General features: G+C 44.3%; 1 protein-coding gene across 5 annotated transcripts in view; it reads left to right on the plus strand.

Annotated features, from left to right (window-relative positions):
- The window catches only part of MINK1 (misshapen like kinase 1), a 60,374-nt gene that overhangs the window by 21,055 nt on the left and 32,861 nt on the right, over window positions 1-6,458 (plus strand). The window contains exon 2 of one of the 5 annotated variants that reach the window (XM_004376086.2): window positions 3,801-3,913. The exons of the other annotated variants lie outside the window; for them this stretch is intronic. The gene's annotated coding sequence lies outside the window, so the exon portion shown is untranslated. The remainder of the gene's footprint in view (window positions 1-3,800; window positions 3,914-6,458) is intronic. 5 annotated transcript variants of the gene reach the window in all.

A 6,458-nucleotide genomic window follows, 5' to 3' on the forward strand; every position in this document is an offset into this window, starting at 1 on the left:
GCTTCGCCTCAGCCATTTTAGAACCAGCACAAGGCTGCTTGAATTCTGGTCCCCTTTTCTCTCCCCCTACAGCCTGACTTTCTGTACTCTGCACTTCCCCTAGAGCCTCTCTCATCCAACTGCCTCTGTGTCAGCTCCCCACCTCCTGTGAGCCTCTCCATCTGTGAACACCTCCAGCCTCCATCACCTATCACCGCCCCAGGGCTCCTGTCAGAGGCAGCTAGGTCTGTGGAGAACCTAGGCATTGAGGTAGCCAAACCAACTTGTTGAAAAAAAAGGGGAACTATCCCCAACCTCCCTGCTTCAGGCAGGGGCCCCCTAGGCTTTGTCTGCTCTCTGATTAGAATGGTATTTGTTTTAATGTATGTGTCATGTCTGAACTTGTTTCTGCCTCTGCTTGTCTCTGCAGGAGTGTGTGTGTGTGTGTGTGTGTGTCTGTCTGTCTGTCTGTCTGTCTGTCTGTCTCCTTCTGGCACAGAGACCCAGGAGGGGTGACTTAAAAACCGTCCTCACTCCCCCTCAGCATACCAGTATCTTCCCTGGTTTCTTTCCTTCCCCTCTACTCCTAGAAACTACTTGATATATCCTCCCCTCCTGCCCCTCCCCACCGCCAAAAAAAAAGAAAACCCACTGCCTTCAAGTTGATTTGGACTCGTAGCAACCCTATAGGACAGAGTAGAACCGCCCCATAGGGTTTCCAAGGAGCTGCTGGTAGAGTTGAACTGCTGACCTTTTGGTTAGCAGCTGAACGCTTAACCACTGCACCACCAGGGCTACCCCCGCTCCTGCCCAGCATTCCCATAAAAACACTTCAGAACATCCACAGCAGTCAATAAACAGAGGACTAGTACTTCACAGGGCGGGATCAGAATAAAAGGAATTTGATTCAGTTCCACAGTATGAGAGGTAGGGTAAACCCCGAGCAGAGTGGAGAGTCAATTTTAGAGAGCAGTGTAAGCTGGGAAAAGGAGTTTTTTGAAGGTTTTATTAAAGAGCCCAGTTTATTTTATTATTATTTTTTTTTCATGTTGTATGGAGCCCAATTTATTGCTGGCCGTGATGGGCAGTAGGGAATTGTTGAGGGTTTTAACTTTCCCTCCATTCTCTCTTCTAGTTTATTGGCTCAGTTAAGATGTGCTCTGATAATACCCTTTTTTTTTCCCATCAACTTCCTTTCTGCCCATAGGAACATTTAATCTGTCTTTGGGCCTGCTTTCCACACTGAGGCCTTTGGGTAGGAATGGGGGTAATGCTACAGCAGGGCCCCTTCCTGCTGAGAAAGGCCTGCGGCTGGCTCTCTAGTTTCCCTTTGGGCCCTTGGGGGCTGTGTCTCCTTTCTCTGCTGGGTAGGGAAGGAGGAGGTAACCTGATGAAACTTCTTGCCAATTCCCTGCCCCCAGCCCACACACCCACTCCCATCTTCTCTCACTCTCTTACACAAACATACACACACTTTGTCTTTCTCATATACACATACACCCTTTTTTAAAAAAAAATTTACACACACATCCTTTAGCTACCCGTAGCTAATTGAAAGATGTTTAATTTTCCACTCCTCTCCACTTAGAACACTTGCGCTTTTCATCCTCTGCATATTCTCATCCAGTACTGGATGTAAAGAAAAATTAAAAACAGACATCTTACTTGAATTTCAATTGACTTGACAGCAGTGGGTTTTTGTTTTGTTTTTTTCTCTTACCCAAAATTAAGAGTAAAATCCTGACCCAAACTGAAAGACTATTGACTTGTGTTTTTTTCTAAAAAAAAAAACAGGAAATGATAGCTACTTGGCAACATTGCCAGTTTGCCTTTTCCAGCTCAAAAAGGGTAGTCAGTAACAAACCCACTATCTCACGATTTAATGAAAAAGACTGTGTGCTCCCTTAATTTTAATTTTAGGAGGTCTCATAGCACAATAGGTAAAAGGCCAAATTTTCAAAAGTTACTTTTTAATGCCTATTCAATAACCATTAAATACTTTGTCACTATGGGAATTTAAATATTTAAGCTTCTGTGAAATCCCCAGTCCTTGGGAGCTTTTTTTTTTTTGCTTCATGCAGGGAGACTCGAGCTCCCCCCAGTTTGCAAATTGTTTATTAAATCATAGAGCAATCAAATATTGTGTTACTGTTCTGAGCTAATTCAAAAAGGTTTTTTTTTTTTTTATTTCAAATGTTTTGTTTTCAGTCAACAAAAATGGTATTTCTAACATTGATATTTATTTTTGTAATGTCATTTCTTTACATTTTAAAATCACACTTTAATATTGTTATCACTGATGAAATAGCTATTTTTTTATTATTGTACTTTAGATGAAGCTTTACAGATCAAACTAGCTTCTCATTAAACAATTAGTACACATATTGTTTGGTGACATTGGTTACCAACCCTACGACGTGACAACACTCTCCCTTCTTTGGTTTCCCAATCACCAGCTTTCCTGTCCCATCCTCATTTTGTTTAATGAGCCAGTCTAATCTTTGGCTGAAGGATGAACAAAAAGGTTTATTTTTTTAAACAATTGTAACTAGCCTACTTTGAGCCACTTGTTTTTAGAAACAAAATGATCTCCCTGCATGCTTACAGATTAACTGCTTGAAATAAACTCTTATGTTTAAATTTCTTGGTGTTTTGATTATTTTTAACATGGCAGGCCTGTGTCCCTATGGGACTTGAACTGTTGGGGAAGATGCCGTCTGCTCCTAGTCTCTCAGGTCTTAGGCCCTTGCCTTGTGGTGGCTTCAGGATATCTCCTATAGAAGGAGTTTAAAGTTAGTAATCTGGTTGGTAGTAGACTAAACCGAACAAAACCAAACTACTGCTGTTGAGTCCTTTCTGACTTATAGTGACCCTATAGGACAGAGTGAACTGCCGCAGTTTCCAAGGCTGTAATCTTTACCGAAGCTGACTGCCACATCTTTTCTCCTGCACTAAGGGATGAGTTTTAAAGCTGCATTTGTATAGTAGTCACTGTTCAGTACTTAGATTGTTGGTTTTTTGCAGAGTGGGTTTGGGGGAGCTGATAGAGTTTATGGGAGGCTGAAGACCCCCTCCCCCAAGCTGTCCCTTGCTACAACACTGCCTTTGCCCCCCTCTTCCTTTCTGTGTGGGCCTTCTGGATTACAGGAAGAGCTCAGGAAAACAGGCCTATTGTTTTCTTCTGAGAGGGAGAGAGGGCTTCTCAGCCCTGCCCAGTCTCCCTCTGCTTTGAAATGGTACCAGATAAATAGAGGCTCCACAGGCCCTGGCAGCACTGCTCTTCCAGGACAAGAGGCTTGTTGGGACTCTCTTATGCCATCTCTTGTTGGTTCCCTCTTTAGACCACAAGTTCCCATTCTCTTTCCCTACTGGCCCCCATAGTTCTTTCTCTCCCTTCCCCCATCTGTCTTTCCCTCACAGGTTTCTCTGAGGCTCTCTCATCCTCTGAGTAGTCCTGGTGTGGTTGGTAATAAGCAGATAGGAGTAAACCTGTCTCCTGCAAGTGAGGAAGTGGGGCTGTGACCCAGGAAAGGAAAGGTCTCCCTCCTCCCCCATCCTCATGGTTGGCTTACCCTGACTTGTCCTCCTATCCCCCATGGCCCTGTGGCAGCCCCACCTCCTGGCACTATTCTCCTGCTGGGGGTAGGGATGGCACCTTGCCTGGGTTTGGGAACGGCACTGGTTACAGCAGCAGGACCTGCCAGGGCACATCCGAGTGAATAATCATTGCTGGGCTTGAAGCACAGGAGAGACCAGTCCTTCCCTTGTCTCCATCAGACCTTTTTATGTCTTTTTCCCAAGGACTTCCAGTCCTTCAGCAGGCTTTATGGTTCCAGTTCTTCCTACCATTCTAGCAGCCTCCTAGAATCTCCTGGAGTTCTTAATAGTACTTTCCAGCTCTGAAATTCTGTGAGACTCATGGATCAGCAGGGAAGTGGGGGATACAGTTTCCTCTCCTACCCGTTTCACCTACAGTTGCTTCACAAGCAATCTCACCCTTCATATTTTAGCATATGTAACTCTTCCCAACATGGTAATTCTCTTCTCTGTGTTGGTGTCTGATTTATAAGCTCCCACAGGGTAGAGCCAGAGTTTAAGAAGGCATTCTTAGGCAGGCACTTAATAAAGATAGTGCCTAATATTTATAATAACAGTTTTCATTTGTTAAAGTACTTCAAAAGAATCTTTACCCCTCCAGGGATTTCATCTGCATGCAAAGCAGACACAGCCTGAATTACTTTCGCATTTGGAGATGGGCTATCCAAAATGAAGTACAAAGGGAAAAGGTGATTGTTAGTGGAGTGAGGACTTGAAGGCCAGGGTTCTGATCTTCTAGCTCTAGGCCATTGCCAAGAAATTTGGCCCCAAACCTAAGGTGCTTGCCTGCTTTTGCCCATTCTATCACCCATCCCCTTCATCCTGGATTCCGCCGTTACTGCAGACCTCTCCCATACACTTCTAGGTACCCACATGCTAATTGTAAGGGATGACTGAGCTTTTCTCCTTCTCCTTTCCTTGTCCCACAGCCTTGGCTCGCAGCTCCATAATCATTGGGCTACATTTACTGTCCCCATAGCCACACCATCCTCTCACCCTTTGAATGAGGTTGTGTTTCGGTAGTCCTCAAATGATATATGCATAAGCACTTTAGCATTTTCTCTTGGGAAATAGCCACAGGCTACTTTCTAACCTGATCTCAATCTGTCCTTCTGCTGCATTAAAGGAAAAGGAAAATGTCAGCTGATGCTGCATCCCAAGCATCAGACTAACTGCCTTGCTTTTTGTCAGAGCTACGCTTGCCATTCCGTCTTATTCTTTCTCTAGATGTGAGCTGGAAATGTGTCCCTTGAGGGCCCACAGAGCAAGGAAGAAAGAGCTCCAGGCCAGTTTGTGCCTGGTCCCCAGTCAGCTTAGCAGTTTATGATGAAGGGCTAAGTCGATATCCCAGAAAGGATCAAGGTGTTGTGCCTAATTGTTGTTCAGCTTATGTTTCCAGAGCACCTGCCATGTGCTCGATGCTGGGGAGACTGTGAAGTGTAAGACAGCTCCTTTAGGAAGCTTTTAGGCTAGTTGGGGAGACTAACACACTTGAAATAGTTAAGAGGAAATTCAAGACAGAGGGGAAAAGTCTGAGGACGCAGCTTGTTCACTTTTGGCCCCTTGTTGCGTGCTTCCTCTTTACCTATCCACAGATGCCAGCCAGAAGTTTGCGGGGGTGGCGGAGGGCGCCTACCACGTCCTTACTTCTGATCTGCTGGCTACAAATTTGGGGTTCCTTCTACCCCCTCAGGATACCAGCTGTAAGCTCAGGGGTCCCCAGCGTTCCCCTCACTTCTGACCTACTTGCTCTCACTACTCCCTCGGGTTTGATAATTTGCTAGAACGACTCATAGAGCTCATGGAACGTGCTATACTTACGATTACAGTCTTACTACAGCAAAAAGGAAGAGATACATAGGATAAGGTTTGGGAAGATTCCCAATGCCAAGTTTCCATGTCCCGAAAAGGGACGTGCATCAATGCCTTTCACCAACCAGGAAGCCCATGGAGCTTCTGTGTTCAGAGCCTTTATTGAGGCATTGTTATGTAGGCGTGATTGATTACATCATGCTCCCTCACCTTAGGTTGGCTGATCTTACAAGGTGGATCTTTATGGCCTGGCCCAGCCTCCACCTGAGTTATGAACTTATTAGCATAAATGAGTTTATTTATGTTCAGGTTTGGTCTGGAGGCCTCATCAAAGATACTTCAATTGCTGGGGAAATTCCAAGGTTTTAGAGGTTATCTCTCAGGAGCCAAGGACAAAGACCAAATTCTTTGGGTAAAGTTAATTGTAAATCCCACACTCAGAAACATAGCTGGTGCTGTGAGGAAGATGGAGGAATAGGCCACAGGCAGCTCCTGAGTTAGGCAAGAGTAACAGCCTAAATGAACTGCATATCATTAATTCATATCATTAATATGTCAGGATTAGATATGTGTTGTGCAACATGTTCCCTCGTATTATGCATGGAGTTACATCTACCAAGAGAGCTTTTGTACTTAATCTCACTATATTGTCCCTTTATATCTGAACAAAGCAGTCTGTATATTTATATCATAAACGACATCATACTGTGTAAAGTGCCGTGCATATAACATGTCTGTGACTGACTGTTGACATACAGGAGGGGGTCTGCTACTGGTCTCAAGAGCCCCACTCCAGTAATTGATCCCGATACTTTTATAATAACTTTCACAGCCTCTTCATCAACTGAAGACTTTATAAAATGTTAATATATGTAAAATTCGGGAGGACAAGAAATGCTTAGTAGTGTAGTATCTAGTCAATGAAAAGAAAGCAGCCACAGACTTCCTCCACATGCTCACTGTGCGACAAAAGCAGTTTTATGTATGATATAGATTCAGAGATGCACAGATGAAATACTGCTGTTGTTTTTCACTCTGGCAGTCATCTCAGTATAGGTCTACATAACTGT

The sequence above is a fragment of the Trichechus manatus genome, unplaced genomic scaffold, assembly GCF_000243295.1.
Source record: "Trichechus manatus latirostris isolate Lorelei unplaced genomic scaffold, TriManLat1.0 scaffold00040, whole genome shotgun sequence".
Taxonomy (NCBI): Eukaryota; Metazoa; Chordata; class Mammalia; order Sirenia; family Trichechidae; genus Trichechus; species Trichechus manatus.